The sequence below is a fragment of the Mastigoproctus giganteus genome, chromosome 1 (genome assembly GCF_048544385.1).
Source record: "Mastigoproctus giganteus isolate SK-2022 chromosome 1, ASM4854438v1, whole genome shotgun sequence".
NCBI lineage: Eukaryota > Metazoa > Arthropoda > Arachnida > Uropygi > Thelyphonidae > Mastigoproctus > Mastigoproctus giganteus.
This window is the reverse complement of record NC_143575.1, coordinates 42155166-42172534: the sequence shown is the minus strand read 5'-3', so window position 1 is coordinate 42172534 and position 17369 is coordinate 42155166. Positions and strand designations below refer to the sequence as shown.

At 35.7% G+C, this 17369-nt stretch overlaps 1 protein-coding gene across 1 annotated transcript in view; it reads right to left on the bottom strand.

The window, feature by feature from the left end:
* Positions 1–17100, bottom strand: part of HERC2 (E3 ubiquitin-protein ligase HERC2) — a 971627-nt gene extending 954527 nt beyond the window's left edge. Inside the window, exon 1 of the mRNA XM_090372402.1 lies at positions 16947–17100. The gene's annotated coding sequence lies outside the window, so the exon portion shown is untranslated. The remainder of the gene's footprint in view (positions 1–16946) is intronic.
* Positions 17101–17369: the final 269 nt, after the last annotated feature.

Here is a 17369-nt window from a genome sequence, read left to right as displayed (position 1 = left end):
TAGTTCTGGAAATCTTTAGAACATAAGTGTTAATTGTAATGCAGCTGTTAACTTCATTCGTTTTACTAATCCCTCTCAGAACCTTATATACCTCAATCAGGTCACCTCTGAGATGCCTGGTTGCCAAGCTCTGTAGCACACATAATCGGAGTCTTTCCTCATATCACTGTCCTTCTGCCAGTCTCACCATTCAAGCTGCCCACCTTGGGACCCTTTCAAGAAATTTTTTTCAGATGAGGTCTCCATACTTGAACACAGTATTCCAAATGTGGTCTTACAATTGCCTTATACAGTGGGATTATGACCTCCCTATCTCTACAGGAAAGCATTATATAAATCATTGATAGGACAACATGAGCTTTCCTGGGTGTCTATTTATACTGTTCAGAAAACTTCATATCTGCCTGTAATATAACTCCCAGATCCCTTTCCTCCTCCACTCTTTTTAATTCAACCCCACTAATTTTATAATTTATTTGTGGGTTGCTATTCCCCAAGTGTAAGACCTTGCATTCAGCAACATTAAAAGATAGCTGCCACTTCTCTGACCATCTTTGAAGTCTGTTCAAGTCATCCTGAAGGAGGGCTACTTGGCACTGGTCATTAACAACTCTGCCAATCTTTACATCATCTGCAAATTTTGACATAAAACCTTCTATTCAAAACTGTTAATTCAGAATGACTGCATATAAGTGGGTGATTCATGCACTAATTGCAACTTGCTAGTATGCCACAGTTTCAAGATTCAGTCAGTCCCCAAACCTTTGGATTACTCCTCAAAGCACAAAAATAAATCACTGACTAGTTTTTTAAACGCATTATTACATCTGTGCTAAAATGTCAAAATTGGAATAAAAAAAAAACCTCATATAGGGCATAAAATGAAATTTATTGTCCTTGAGGTTGTCACAGACATTCTCTCAGATATGCCAGACAAGCTGTACTTGCTACCTGGGAGTCTAAAACGCTGATGGAACTGATATTTGGGTGACACTCAAGTCAAGTAGACCCAATTTCGGCGAAGTCCGGACGGTCTGTGACAGCCAAATCCTCTGATTGCACCTTCACGATGGTGGGACTGTTAGTAATCCTAGGTATAACCTCCATGCACAAGTACATGGTGGGTGACCACCCAGGTGTGAACCAACGTAAGCAGGGGTTGAGGTGTGGCACACACACACCACATGGAGGAACGCCGCCCCTCTATGTCACCAGGCAGTACTAGGTGGTAGATGACTCTCATCAACCGGTGAAATACCACCACTTTGCTTATTGGAGGCTTGAAGTGGTGGAACCCATGTTTAGTCTCTAGAGCTAAGTTCCGGTCAACCCTTCCCTATCTCTTCCATCATGCAGTATGATTGAAGACTTTTGAGGTTATGATGAACGTCGTGGCGAGAGCCAATATTCCTTACATTTCGAGGGTACAGCTCTAAAACGGTTTTCGCAGGCCGGCCGCTAGTTAGTACACCGGACCGAACCTATTGGTAACTCTCTAGGAGGCTTCCGGATCAGCTAGTGTATAATCTTGCTACCTCTACTCTGCCAGATAGTGACTGGAGGGAGTCCGAGTAGTGTGTATGCGGGGAGCATTGTCGAGGCCACGTTATGTCAAGGATCTGGGTATATTCTTACCACATGTACGCCATATCCAAAAATTTCATTACTTCATACAGCATGTCCCACCCACTTTTTCTTACTATTGAATACACCATGAATTATCAAAGTAATAGAGCAAGCTTATCTGCGAAAAGATCTAAACCTCCCAAGGACTTCCTAATTCATTTCACAAATATACGTGGTCTCAATTCTAATCTCAACGATGTCCATTTCCACTTGCAGTCTGCCAAACCCCATGTACTTTTTCTGACAGAATCTCAGTTATCGGTTGATTCAACTACTGCTCATCTCAGATGCCCAAATTTTTCGCTGTATGATTCCTTTCGCCTCAAAGGTGGTACTTGTGAATATGTCCGTTCTGATATTCCCTGTCAGAGACTTTGCAATTTGGAATCTCCTCTCTTTGATCTCCTCTAGCTTAAAATCTCTCTACCTCATTGTGTCAAATTCATCTGTTGTCTCTACCATTCTCCCAACTCCACTAATCACTTGGAGCTCTTTGACTTCCTCTCGTTGCAACTTGACTTTCTCCAGTCCAACTTTCCTAACAGTGAGGTAATTTTCCTTGGTGATTTTAATGTTCACAACTCCAGCTGGCTTCCGTTTTCTAGTCACACCGACCCAGCAGGTCGAGATGCTGAGGCTTTTGCAATTACTAATGACCTAGCACAGATTGTTCATTTACCTACAAGAATACCGGACAATCCTAATCATACAGCCAATATGCTTGATCTTTTTCTCACAAACAACCCTTCTAAGTACACGGTCGAAGTGAGAGGTCCTTTAGGCACTTCAGATCACAACTTGGTGATTGTCTCTTCTCCAATGGAACCTTTATCTCATGGCTATTCCCAACCTCGTGTTATTTGGCATTACAAGAATGCAAAATGGGATGACCTGCGAGACTTCTTTTCTTCTTTTCCTTGGTCGGATTACTGTTTCAAAAGTTCTGATGTCAACGTTTGCTCAGATCGTGTCAGTGAAATTATTCTTGCAGGAATGGAATCCTTTATCCCACACTCCACTTTAAAATCTCGTCCTTTATCTAAACCTTGGTTTTCCAATAAATGTGCTAAGGCTGTTCAAGAGAAGAATATTGCATATCGTAATTGGCTTGTTTCTAATTCTCCAGTTTCATTTTCTGCCTACACCAAAGCTCGCAAGAATTGTAAAGTAGTTATTAATCAGTCCAAACTAGAGTTTGAACAAGCTAAGAGTAGAAAACTTGCTTCTTGCCCTAATGGTAGCCGAACATTCTGGTCTCTTGCCAAAGCTATTGGCTGCAACTTTTGCCCATCTCTGCTCCCACCTCTGTCCAAACCAGATGGTTCTGTTGTCACTTTAGCCAAGGATAAAGCTGACCTGCTAGCATCCCATTTTTCTTCCAGCTCATGTATTAATGATCTTGGCAAAACACCTCTCACCATTCCCAACACGCTCCATTCAATGCCTCCTGTGGTCTTCCGTCAAAAGGATATCAGAATGATTTTGATGAATCTTGATGCTAAGAAAGCTCCAGGTCCTGATGGTATTTCTCCACTTGTTCTCAAAACCTGTGCTCCTGAACTTACTCCTATTCTTTGCCGCCTCTTTTCACTTTCTTATTCCGAAGGTGTTTTTCCTTCTGCTTCGAAATTTGCTCATATCCAGCCATTTCCTAAAAAGGGTGACAAATCTCTCCCATCCAATTATCGTCCCATTGCAATTACTTCTACTCTTTCTAAAGTAATGGAGAAATCAATTAACCGCCAACTCTTAAACTACCTAGAAACCTTCCATCTGATCAACGATCACCAGTATGGATTCCGTCAGTGTCGATCCACTGGTGATATTCTGGCTTATGTTACCCATTTATGGACTAATTCAATGGAAAGGTTTGGTGAAACACAAGTAGTTGCTCTTGACATCTCAAAGGCTTTTGATCGTGTTTGGCATAAAGGTCTTCTAAACAAGCTTCCATCTTATGGTTTGCCAACTGTTTTTAGTAATTGGTTATCCAGTTTTCTCTCTGATCGCTCACTGAGGGTGATGGTAGATGGCTCTCTGTCTTCTAACTTCTCCACTAATGCTGGTGTCCCCCAAGGTTCAGTTCTTTCCCCCACTCTTTTCCTCTTGTATATCAATGACCTTCTTCCATTGACTGGAAATCCTATCCATAGTTTTGCCGATGATAGCACATTGCATTCAACTTTCCATTTTGAGAAACCTTGTCCTGCTCAATCAGCTTCAACTTCTCGAAAATCTGCTACCAATTCTTTAAATGCCAATCTTCAGGTAATTCTCCAGTGGGGCAAAGACAACTTAGTTGATTTCAACCCTTCTAAAACTCAGTCTTGTCTTATATCTCGCAAAAAGGATTCTTCTGCTCCTATGCTTATCTTTAGTGACACTCCAATTTCTAGGCAAAAGGATATATCTCTTTTGCGGATTACCCTGACTTCTAATCTCTCTTGGCACAAGCACATTACAAATATTGCTTCCTCTGCATCTAAAAAACTTGGTTTTCTCTTTCGCTCTCGGCGTTACTTTTCTTCCAAACAGCTGCTCACTCTGTATAAATCGCAAATCCGCCCTGCCATGGAATATTGTTCCCACATCTGGGGTGGTGCCCCCAAAACCTCTCTCAGGCTTCTTGATTCCATTCAGAAGAGGGCAGTTAGGTTAATTAATGATTCATCTCTAACAGAGTCTCTCCACTCGCTCTCTCATAGACGTACTGCTTCTGCTGCATGTCTCTTCTACAGATACTTCCATGGGCACTGTTCTTCTGAATTGGCTTCTATAATTCCCGCTCTCTCTTTCAAAACAGTGCGAACACGTGCCGCCACCAGCCAACATCCATTTACTGTCCAACTTCAAACCCACAGAACCAACTTTTCATCTTCCTCATTTATTCATTCAATTGCCGTTTTCTGGAACAACCTTCCTTCATACATATTTCCTGAAAATTACAATCTACAGAAGTTCAAGTCCAATGTCAACAAATATCTTCTTTCGTCTTCTCAACCTCCAACCCAAGCACAGTACTAAGTACTATAGGTTCTAATACCTCTCGTGTTTGGGGTTCACATAAAAAAAATTTAAATCACTACTGAAGGGATTAAACAGCTCAATTTAAATAGACACCACAATGCAAAATATGCTGACGGGAATGAGAAATTTCAGTTTCAGGTAGATGTAAGAAAGAATATGGTGTCCTAGTAATACAAACTCTCTTTATGCATTTATGTATTGCTAACAATGGAAGACACTTCCAACAATGGTTATAAACTGTTATTTGCAAATTATTCTGATAATAAATTGTATTTTTCATTGGTCATTTTCCAAATGGCAAAAATGACTATATTTGATATATAAAGTGCACCAAAGAAAGTTACGGTATATTTGAAACCAAAGCTATAAGACTAAAATCGTTTTCTGTTGGAAAGTTCACTAAGGAGTATTTTGGAAGAAGTAGGAGACAATATTTCCTTTAAATAAATCTAAATTTTTCAGTAATTCGCAGCCTTTATTGTGCTGATTAAAAAGGACTAAAGCCTGTTTTACCACTTGAGATGCAAGTACAAATTCTGTTGTTGATATAGCAGAATTACCAGTTTATATCATGAAGACAAATTTTTAACATCAATAAGAAACTTACTGTTCTGACTAGTAATAAAGGATAAATAGGAATAATAATAGGAATGAATTTCTTCATACAACTTATGAAGGTTATTGCAAACTAAAACTAATCCTCAATAAACTACAAATCTTGACACAGAAGGCTCTGGCTTTGTAAAGAACAAAAATAAATTAGCTTCCTTACTTAAGGAGGAGAAATAATAGCAATTCTTGTACTACAGTTAATAATATGCCACTTTATCTGCATGCCAACCAAGTCTCTGAATTTATGTACAACAGGTCACCTTTATATTTTTGAAAGCATCTGTTCTGTTCAAAAGCAACAAAGAAGCAAGTGTGATGAACACTGTTCACTACATGATGATTCTACAGTCAATTTCACCAAATCAGAAGTAAATCCTCATATCCTGAGGAAGGGTATTTTAGGACCACAGACATATTCCATTCATTATAATGCTGTGTTCTTTAGATTTTCCGAGAAAATTTATTTTATATCAGTTTCTCCTTCCTTTGTGTGTCACGTGACTAATATTCATCAGGTATATGCAATTGTTGGTTTTAGAAGAAATGTTTCTAAGTTGAAATATATCTCACATAAGGATATTCATTACTATTTTTCATATGTTGGTAACTTTTCCAATGTTGTTGATGTGTGAGAAGAGTAGTTCATATGAACTACTGTATACGTGTAATTTGTTATTGCACCACTTAATCTGCTAAACAAATAATTTTGCACACTTCATTACAGTACCTTAAGGAACAGAGAAAGATGTTTCCATTACAGTGATGATGCATGTCATTATGATGACAATGAATACTGTTGGGATTACATTTGGTTAGCTGATAACTGATCTGATATACGATTTAAAGGTGGTGCAAAAGGACTGTCCTTCCTCTATGCATGCAGTGTCCCTTCAACAACATGCATTTTAAAAATCAGAAAAAAATAATTCAAATTTGTTCACATTTTTGATGCTACCTTTATTATCAATCCTTTCTGGACACAACTGTGAAAAATTCATTTTGTATATTAAAAACATATATTTTTAATTAATTTTTGAAATTAAAACTCCCTTTAGACTTATTAGCAAACAAAATTCAAATAAAAAAGCCAAAGTGCTTTAACAACACGTGCAACTGGATGCCATCACTAACAGGAGCACCACTGTAAGAAATCTGAAGTATGTTCAACAGTTTGATTCCAACAATGCTTCAATGTCATAAGCCCAAGAGCATTACTAACTAAGCGAAGCATGCATCAATAAAGCCAGCTCACTGTCAATAATTGTACGTCACAGCTACCAATGAATAGGTGCATGTAATTAGGTTTAACTTAATTTCTGAATTTTTTCTAATTGTACTGTATTATAATTAACAAATATTTCTGGACTTTTCAGTAAAGAAACCAAAGAAAACATTTTCAAAAACAACTATTAAAGAGTTTCAGCTATGTGCACAGAGTAGATGAAGAGCATAAACTGCTGAAATATTGTATGAGGTCTTATCGACTGCACATGAGAGGCTCAGGGTTAAAGTGTAAAAACTGGAAAGCCAAATTACACACAAATATTCCACACCAGAACATTTTCAGAAGCTTGTGATAGCCAGAAGTTAACCAAGCAGTTTAGCTTTTAAATGACATGTGCAAACTACAAAAGACATCAGAAATAATAACTAAGCAGGGGCAAAATCTAGAAACAGACTTCATTTTTTTATAATGAAGTCTGTTTCTAGATAATAAATGAAAAAAAATATATTCACCGAAATGCAAAACACAAGTGTTCAAATCATCAAAGTTTCTTGCGACGACCAACTAACTGGTTAAAATAAATTTATTAAAATAAAAATGATATATACATAAGATAAAACAGAAACACAATAAGATAAAAGCGTTAAAATACAATAAGATAAAAGAGTTAAAATATATATAATAAAAGCGTTAAAGTACATAGTAGTTTTCGAAGTGAAGTGCCTCTTCATCAGCTGGTGAAGGTCGACACAAGAAACTTTGATGATATAATGCAACCCAACGCACAAGGCCTGTTTTCTAACAGGCGTTCATTTCCATGAACACTTGTTAGAAAAAAAAAAAAAAAAAACTGCCTCGCTGGAATTTTATGTCAGTGCCAGAATGAGTTTCTTATTGATAAGACAGAACATCTGAATAAATAAAGAAATTGCAACTACAGGATACTGACCAACCGGTAAATAATATATCTGCTTATAATATGGCATTTAAACTACAGCCACAGTTACTGTGGAAATTAAACAGATAAACTGAAATACTTGGAATTAAAAAAATCCAATTCTAAAACTTGGATCTAACAAAATATATAACAGAAACTGGAATTTTAAGAAAGGAGTTTAGAATCAGATTGTAAGAACTCAGAAAAAAACTTAAAAATCTTTGCATATTAGCATCACCTTTCAGAGTAGTCACCGAATTAGGATATGGAAGATACCAGTTGAAACTAGTCAAGCTACAGTGCAATAAAGAAATGAAATTAAAATTTCTTACACATACCTTGTAATATTTTAGATCCCTTGCAAAATAATTTCCCCCAAATCCTAAGACACATTATTGTACTTGTATCTTTTATTATATGTACTTACACCTATGAACAACTATTTTCACAAATGAAGTATTGAAAATAAAGAGTAGACATACTAACAAATATGAAATGAGCTAAGAATTCTACTTACAAAATCAAGTCCTTTTGTGATATGAGACACAGGCAATGGAGATTATCCCATTAGTGTTATAGATTAATGATTTTCATTTATACTTATGTAAAGCAGTATGCCTTTACTTTATATTACTGGCTGAAACATTTTTTTCTAGATTTAAAAACATGTATTATTTCCACCCCACCCATGATTGATCTTAATATTTTTTATGTAGCTCACATCCAGAAAAGGCTGAACACTCCTTACTTTAGAATGTTACAAAAAAAAAAGTCAATATAAACTGCATATTCTACAACTACTGCTGAGATGGAAAGTTCAGATATTCATTTCACCTTACTTCTGAAGTTATGATAAAACCTCACTAATTCAGACCCTCTATAATTTAGCCCACCTATTTTATGTATGTATTTTATTTATGTATCTGGAGTGAGATTTTCCCTAAGCAAGAATTTAATGATACAAATCCAGACTTCTTTCAGAACCATCTCATAATCATTTTATAAAAGAAATAAAATCGTTTAGAAGGAAAAATTAAATGCAAATTAAAAAACATTGACATTTTTATTTTTAGATAATGCTGATGCATATCCTTCCGATATAATTTTATTGTGCCTTTTCCAGTACCATGGCCTCCATATAGCCCATGAAACAGTGAGTCACACTCAGCTGAAAACATTTATATGGAAGGAAACAATATAGTTTTTTTTTTTTTTGAGAATTCTGAAAACAAGAAAAAAGGACAATGGCCAATATTAAAAATTATTAAAAAATATATAAAATGTACTAATTAAAACTGGAATACAAAGTGGAAGAGATAAAGAAGACTACAATAGTACTGCATGGAAAAATATTAAATGATGGCAATGTTCTTATTTATTTAGATGGAATCAAAGATAAATACTAAATTATATTGCACAATAGTGGTGTAAAAAATATTTATTTGGGTAATCGTAAAACACTGCTAAAAGAAGATGATGAAATAGCAAGAGCATTTCAAGGGTAAAATCTGCAAGCAAAGTAGGAAGAGAATAAAAAGAATAAAATAAAAGTTAAATTACATGAAGGCAGAAGTTGCCTCAACCCTCATTAAAATTGTTAATTCTAATGGGGAATTTGAAAAATATTTTTATTCTCTAAGAGAAACGGAGAATGACTTTAAGAAGAGGCAATAACAAAAGCACCTTTGCTTAGCACAACATTTATAATTTTTAGCATTTTTACTGAATTGTAAGTGCTGATCTATTAATTAGGATTCACTAAAACACAGCCTCCGTAGCCAAGTGGTCAAGAGCGGGAGTACAGTAGCACACGCTCTTTGAATAGACTGGGGTTCAAGCCCCTGACTGCTAAATACAGTCGATCTGCCAACCCACACTGGACCAGCGTGGCAGATTATGGTCCATTTCCCTCAGCATGAATTGTTGAGGAGGCTTCCATCCTGCAGTGGGTTGATAATGGCTGCAGTTTACCTTTTTTTTAAAACTGAATGAAAAATAATGAACAAAAATAAATGAGAGAAACAAATAAAGTTTTTGTCATACTTTTTTTTAGAATTTTCAAGGTCACCCCCCAAGACTGAAACGCGGAACTTGCATGGCATCTGGCAGATGCCACACATGACCATCTATATTCTTGTCAGCTGTTGCATTTAGCGGGTGAAATAAAAGCATTACAGCAAGTTTATACGCCCATCCCTGGCATCTATAGAGTAGATGTGCAGAAATTTTCCTTTGGCCAGCGGGTGGTTAATTGCTGGAACAAACTTCCATCTGTCATTGTGGAAGTTGATAGGTTAAATAAATTTAAGGAAGAACTGGACAAACATTTACTGGGAATGGTTGTGTGAATTTTTTTTGGCTGATGCTACATAAACCCATACGCTTGCTTTCTTGCATCACCTGCCACGATTACTATTACTATCTCAGACACCACAAGGGAATCGAAGTTGCCTAGAAGAAAGGTAGATGCTTCTGCTCACCTGGCATCTGTTAAATTCCAAACAATTTTGTCCCAAAAATATCCCAAAAACTTAATGGTAAAAAAAAGTGAACAATTTTGAATTCTAGAACTTGCTGATTTTTGAAACTGCATGTGTGGGGTTGCCTAGACCCCTGCACTAGAGGAGCAACAATTTTTTAAGTGGTTACGGGTTAAGAAAAGTACTATGCTATGCACCTAGAGGAGTAACAATTCTTTGTTCAAACGGTTATAGGTTGAGAAAAGTAATATACTTTTCTTAAAACAAGGTCAAATGTCTACTAGGCCAATAAAGTGCGTGTGCTGAGAAACTCACAAATGAAAAGCCCACTTGGATAAATATCAATTATCAAATATTAGTGGAACAAAATTACTGGTTAGAAATTCTAAAACAGGAATAGACAGACTTATTTAGAACCTCTTAACCTGAGTTTCAATAACACAGGGCCAAAACAACTTAGCCTAATATGAAAATTTAAAACTTATATGAAAAAACTTAGCCTAATACGGAAATTAAAGAAGCAATGCAGGGTCATCTAGACAAGATTGCAGTTATAGTTCAGACATAACATGAGTTTGTTAAGAGGAAATCTTGTCTGACCAATCTGATTGGATACTACAATGTAGTCACAAAGGAATGTGATGCAAAAAATTATTTTGATATCATATACTTGGATTCCAGGAAAGCTTTTGATACTGTTGCACATGAAAGAATAATGTACAAACTGGAGCAGTATGTCATTAAGGGCAAGTTGCTGCTATGGATAAAGGGATGGTTGAGCAGGAGAAGACAATGATATTCAACAGACACTGTTCTTTATGGGCTAATGTTATTAGTGGAGTCCCCCAGGGTTCGGTGTTGGGCCCGTTGTTGTTTTGTACATTTATCAATGACATCGATGAAGGTATCTCAAGCTTAATGTCAAAGTTTGCAGATGATACAAAGGTTGGTGGGATTGTTAATGACAGTATGCTACTGCAACAAGATCTAGAAAAGTTGGGCAGATGGGCTGAGAATGGCAACTGAAGTTTAACATTGATAACTGCAAAATACTGCATATAGGTAGTAGTAACCCCAGATTAACGTACCAACTGTGTGGTACTACACTCAGGGTAGCGAGGGTAACTGTGCAGTCAGATATGAAGTTTTCTGAGCAGTGCAGACAGGCTACCAGAGCAGCTCATGGGGTCTTGTCAATGATATACAAGATAAGCATGGATAAGGTGTTAACCTTTTGTATATGGCAATGGTCAGGTCACACGTTGAGTACTGCATACAGGTCTGGAGGCCTCATTTTAGGAAGGATATATTCTGCTGGAACGAGTACAGAGAAGGACAACGAGATTGGTCAGGGGAACAAAGGGGTACTCTTACCAAGAAAGGCTTCAGTTCTGCAATTGCAGCATCTGGAGACCAGGCACCTGTGAGGTGATCTGATCTGATTGAGGTGTATAAGGCTTTGAATGGTTTGAGCAAGCTCAATGCTGATAGTATTCTTCCTCTTGCTCAGATTATGCACTTGAGGGGGCATAAATTCAATCTGAGTAAAGACAGTTACAGAATAGATGTGCAGAAATTTGCCTTTAGCCAGTGGGGTGGTTGATTGCTGGAACAAACTTCCATCTGTTGTTGTGCAAGTTGACAGCTTAAATAAATTAAAGGAAAAACTGGACAAACATTTGGAGCAAATGGATAGGTGAAGTGAGAAGTGATTTATTTTTGGCTGATGTTGTATAAGCTTACTTTCTTGCATCATATGTCACTACTAATGCCAATGCTAAACACAGGAATACATCTACTTAATTTTGAACCTTTGTACACCAAGTATAAATTCCATTAGTTTTGTCGAAAAAATCTCCCTCCTGAATTTCACGATATAAAATGTTTTCTTATCACATTAACCAATCAGCAGTCACAAAATGGATTGCTCTTCTTCTATACAGGCAGAGTTGTTTCAATACCATGCAAATGGATTAAAAAAATCAACAACAAAAAAAAAAAATTCAAACTTGTTCACTTTTTTGATGCTACCTTTATTATTTATCCTTTTTACACAACTATAAAAAAAATCCATTCTTCATATTAAAACTTCCTTTATACCTGTTTACAAGCAAAATGCAAATCAAAAAACCCACATGCTTTAACAAACATATACAACTAGTTGCTATCACTAACATGAGTGCTACTGCACAAAATATGAAGCACGAACATCATAACAGTTTGTTTCCAGACAATTCTTCAATGTCATGAAGTCAGAGAGCATTACGAACCAGGAGAAAGCATGCATCAGTAAAGACAGCTCGCTGTCAATAATTGTACATGACCAATGAAAATCAGTAGGTTCATATAATTAAGTTTAACTTAATTGTTAATTTTTTCCTAACTGTGTAATAATTAATAAGGATTTGTGGAATTTTCAGTGGAGAAAGCAAAAGAAAACATTTTCAAAATCACCTAAGTTTCAGGTGAGTAGACAGAGTAGATGAAGGGAACAAATTGCTGAAATATTATCTGGATCTTATCGACTGTGTGCAATAGGCTCAGGGTTAAGAAATGTACTCTTTCACTCTGTGGTGTATGTAGCACTGATTGTACGTGGACCAATGCCAGTTGGTACACAAGCAACTTCAATTCCTATCTTTAAAAATGCAAAATATAATAATAATAATAAAATATTAATACATAATGATAAAATGAGTTTAAATTGCAGTTTAAGTTACTGCAGTTTGACATATTGCTTCAACTGATGTGTTCATTCAAATTAATATGTACCAAAAACAAAGAACAATGCTATGCATCACTTTCAGCATCCCTACATTTAACCCTTATATCTACCTCATTGTGGTATTATAAAAATGTAACAGTACCAGCTCAGCAAGGAATATTAGAAGAATCCCATCTTGCTGTGACTGCAGATTCTGTTCTTGATTAGTTTGCATCAGGATGGTTACATATGATTACACAAGCCAATTGGTACAGTCATTCTTTGACACAGGGAAAAAAAAAATTGAAAAACACTTCTCTTCTCTCTACTTGACAGGGGATAATGACATTTGTGCTTTCCATGAAGAGAATGTAGTTTACATTTTTGTAAGTGCTAACTGTCCTAATTTTTAACACTCATGGTTTAAACATTAAAAAGTACTATTTAAAAGTAGTATATATTAAAAACAACTATACAGTCAGCTTCATAAATCTGAACAAGTTAGGAAATTTCACATAATGGTAATGTATTACTGTTATGAAAATATATACATTTTCCTTTTATGTGTAATAATTAAGTAATTAAAAAGAAAATACTTTATTCACACACAAGTCTAGTTTACTTCACTCACATAAAGATATATAGTACAGCCAATACAAAGATTTACTGAACTACACACATTCACCACATTTCAGGGTAAATTGTGCAATCCTATCATCAGTCCAATATGGAGGTAATTTGATTATAAAGAAACACACGTTCTTACCAGAACCCATATTTGACTGCTGGTCAATGTAAGTAGTTTAGTAAATGTTTGTACTGTGAGTATTGGTACTTCTTTTTCACATGAATAAAGTGTTTTCTTTTTAATTCATGTTACTTTATATAACAGTTTTCTTTTAAGCCAGATTTTATTTGTGTATTAAATATATATTAAATATAAAACATTTAATATATAATGAAAAAGAACTGAAAGCAAAAATTAATGCATACAAGAATAATATCTGTATTCATCAAACTGTTTTCCATACATTCATCATTACTCTATAGTAATGAACTTGATAAAGGTAAAAGAAAATGGTTGGAAATTTCCCTGTTTGAAAGGTTTAAGATTTTTTTTTTTTTTTTTGGAGAGGAAAGGAGTGCCCTTATTACAGTAACAGTGAAGGGAAAAACCTTTATTACCCATTAAAATTTTTGAAAGAGAGAGAGGCAGAGAAAGTGCATGTTCAAATTGAGGAAAGACAGATGTAGGATAGACGTGCGGAAATTTGCCTTTAGCCAGCAGGTGGTTGGTTGGTGGAACTGACTTCCATCCCTTGTCATGGAAGTTGATAGCCTAAATAAGTTTAAGGCTCAGCTGGACAGGTATTTTGAACGAACAGAGGGGTGAAGTGGAAGTGTTTTTTTTTTTTTTTTTTTTGCTGATGCTGCATAAGCTTGCTTTCTTGCATCAAATGCCTCTACTAATGCTAATATGCCTGTGCATGCATGCACACACACACATTAAATTTTCTGACTTAAAGACTTTCAGAAGAAAATACATATTTTCAAGCAACTGCTAGATTTATATTAAAATTTTTACAAAAAGATTTCACAAAATGTATATCAAAAAAAAAAAGGAGGGTGAACTGCACCAAACAACAATCCATGGAGTAGCCTCATGAAGAAGCTCCTTGCCACATCAGTTTATCTTCAAAATGGGTAAATGCTTTAGAGATGAATATTACTCTTCCTTGTTACTGAAATTTCATGAAAAATTAAAGGCCAAACATCATGGGGAAACTCTCCACAGGAATCTTCTTAATGCCTGACACATCCAGTCATGTGGCTGTGGTAACCATAGGGATTAACAATTTATGTTATGAATTATCATCACACCCATTCAATTCACAAGATATGGCTCCTGTAAATTACTGTTTCCTGTATTGAAAAAAATATTTGAAGGGTTCTCAATAAATAATGATGCTATTTATGCAGTCAAGAGTAGTTAGAGGATTGAGATGAGTTCTACAAAAGGGGTCTAGAAAAGATATATTATCATTGGCCATATGGTGCAAGGAAGCCTGAAGCTTATGCTGCACCACCCAAAAAAAAAAAAAAAAAAATTCTAAATTACCCTGAGAGAGAGAGAAAAAGAGTCAGAAGTAGAATGGAATCACCAAGAAAGATGATATCCAGCTCAGGACCCTGGGTGTGCCAAGCCCATACTCACCAGATGTGAGCCCCTGGGGATATAAGGGAACACTGCATCAAATATGTAATTCTTAGGGGTGACTTATGTTGAATAAAAGTTTATTCATTTCCAGATTGCTTCATTCTCTCTATAGTAATCCACCACAAACTTTTCATATATCCCTCATGTATCTGTGTACAAATGAGGGAAGGGAGGGAGGGAGGGAGCAGGTGAGAGAGATTATAATTGCATTATGCTCTATAACTCCATCTTCTAACGTGCTTAAAATTTATGTTTTTGCACAGTAAATATATTTCCTATTCTAAAATGTTTGTTGAAATCATACAGGAGGATTGTTTAAAGGATTCCGGTCTTCAGGTAATTTTTCAGAAAACAAATTTAATAACTTTTTTTTTTACTATCATTTAACAGTGTTTCATTTAATTATATAGTCTTTCCTTGCCATGACACTTAAGTAACAAATGCCAATCTTCTAGCTGAATAACAGGTATAATCAGCCATCCTGCAATACAGCTACTGGCAAAGAGCACAAGACTGCCCATCTGTTATTACACTGTCCTTCCACACTATGTAGAAAAAGCCTGAGTTTGAATCCTGTCAAGATGGAAGGAATTTTTATGGGGCTTTTCTCACATCATGGCCAAGTTGTTCAGTCATGGGTGAAGGCTGGCCCCTCCCAAAAACTTGTATATTGTTTTAATATAGCAAAATAAGCAAATGCACCACAGAACTGATGTGTCACCCTGTTGCTTTAGCACACAAAAACAAAACATTATGTTGAATTTGTGGACAGTGAAAACTCCATACAAGAAAGTTAAAATAAGGACCATGGATAACTCAAAAGGGAATGAAGTTTTATCTGAAGCAACGAAAGTGTTAGTCTGTTCATAAAAATGCATTATGATTGGGCTCATGCAGGCCTTTAAATTATAAATGGTTTGCCAAACCCATTGTTACGACAGGCTCAGCGCACCATCCAAATTTTTGTTTTATGTGATCACCAGTTACATCACTTAATGAGTCAGTTTATTATATAACAAGCCTGCTGCTATACAGAAAATTCACTATTATAGCACTTTTGTGTTCTACTACTAAAATTACTAAAAGATTGTTATCCAGCCAATTTCAAGTTTATTACCAAAACATTCAATCTGGTTCTATATAACTTCATATGTACGGAGCCACAAAATACTGTTGTCCCATATATTTAATTAGCCAATATCAAATATACCTATTTCCTAAATATACCTATTCTCCTAAGATTAAATATTTTTATTTTCTTTTGAAATAAGCCAGTATTGTATATTTTATATTTTCAGATTTAACAATGGCTGACCAGAGTAATTACACTAATGAAGAACATGTTATTGTAAGCTGTTGGGTGCATGGCAGGGAAAGTGAAAGTTTATTATGGGGATTCATAAAGGGCATTGTTACACAACAACATTATAATACCAATGAGCTCAAAGAAGCTGTAAAATTCACTTTCAAATGTTGCCTCCCCAAATGATATGAAGGATGTCTCACAGGACTTGGCAGCAAATTTAACTGATGGAAGAAAATGATGGGGGGGGGGTACATACTGATCCATTAGATTATTAAACCTGTTGTTTTATATTTCTTTGTTTATATTGCTATAAATAAATCTTGTGTCGAAAGAGTGCCAATTGATTTGTATTTTCCCAATTTCAAATAGAGATAATGGGAATTTGTGGCCAACCCGTATATTATCACAAACCACTGACTACTCCAGATGGTAACTAATATAAATATTATGAACAATATTTTAACCGATTTACTCTGGCTGTGAGGGACGGAATCACCCCGTGCTGGTCCATGCCGCAATCTCAGAACATTTCGTTAAATGAAAAAAAAGCCAAGGGAGCCCATGTAGTTCTTGATACAAAACACATGAACGAATTAAATAACCAGTCGAGTACAGCCCAATATCTAACACATCTATTTCAATATACATTATTCTCTCTTCTACAACTTGGATCAAAGCCTCGAATTCATACGGAAAAAACCTAAAAACACCAGACTCTGTATGACTAATTTCTTAATTAATCCAATCATAAGGTCCATTTAAGTAGTGTTTAATTAACATAAAAACCTAATCTACTTGTTGAAAAGAATACCTGTTCCAACATAATGGATTTCAGAAATTTAAATGTTTCGAAGAAGATAAGAATCACAGTTTAGACATGCCTAAATACTCCATACATCCGAATTGTAAGGCATTATCGTTCATAATTTCCTTGGGCGAAGTTCAAGCACACATTACTCCAACCCATCATCGTTGTCAACACAATGCGCCCTCTACATATTTGAAATGAAAACAGAAAATACGAGATAATTTTTGAATGTTAAATTATGGAAAATATTGGGAAAGATGCCCTGCAACTAACCCACCTTATTTTTATCCCATTTTAGTCTTAGATTTTCTTCTATGTTTGTACCTATCTGCGAATGCTCTTTAATCAGCCTGCAAAAATCAGAGCGCTAAATCATTACCGTGCTGCCCAAACACGGACATTCTGGTGAATATAGGCTTGGCACAC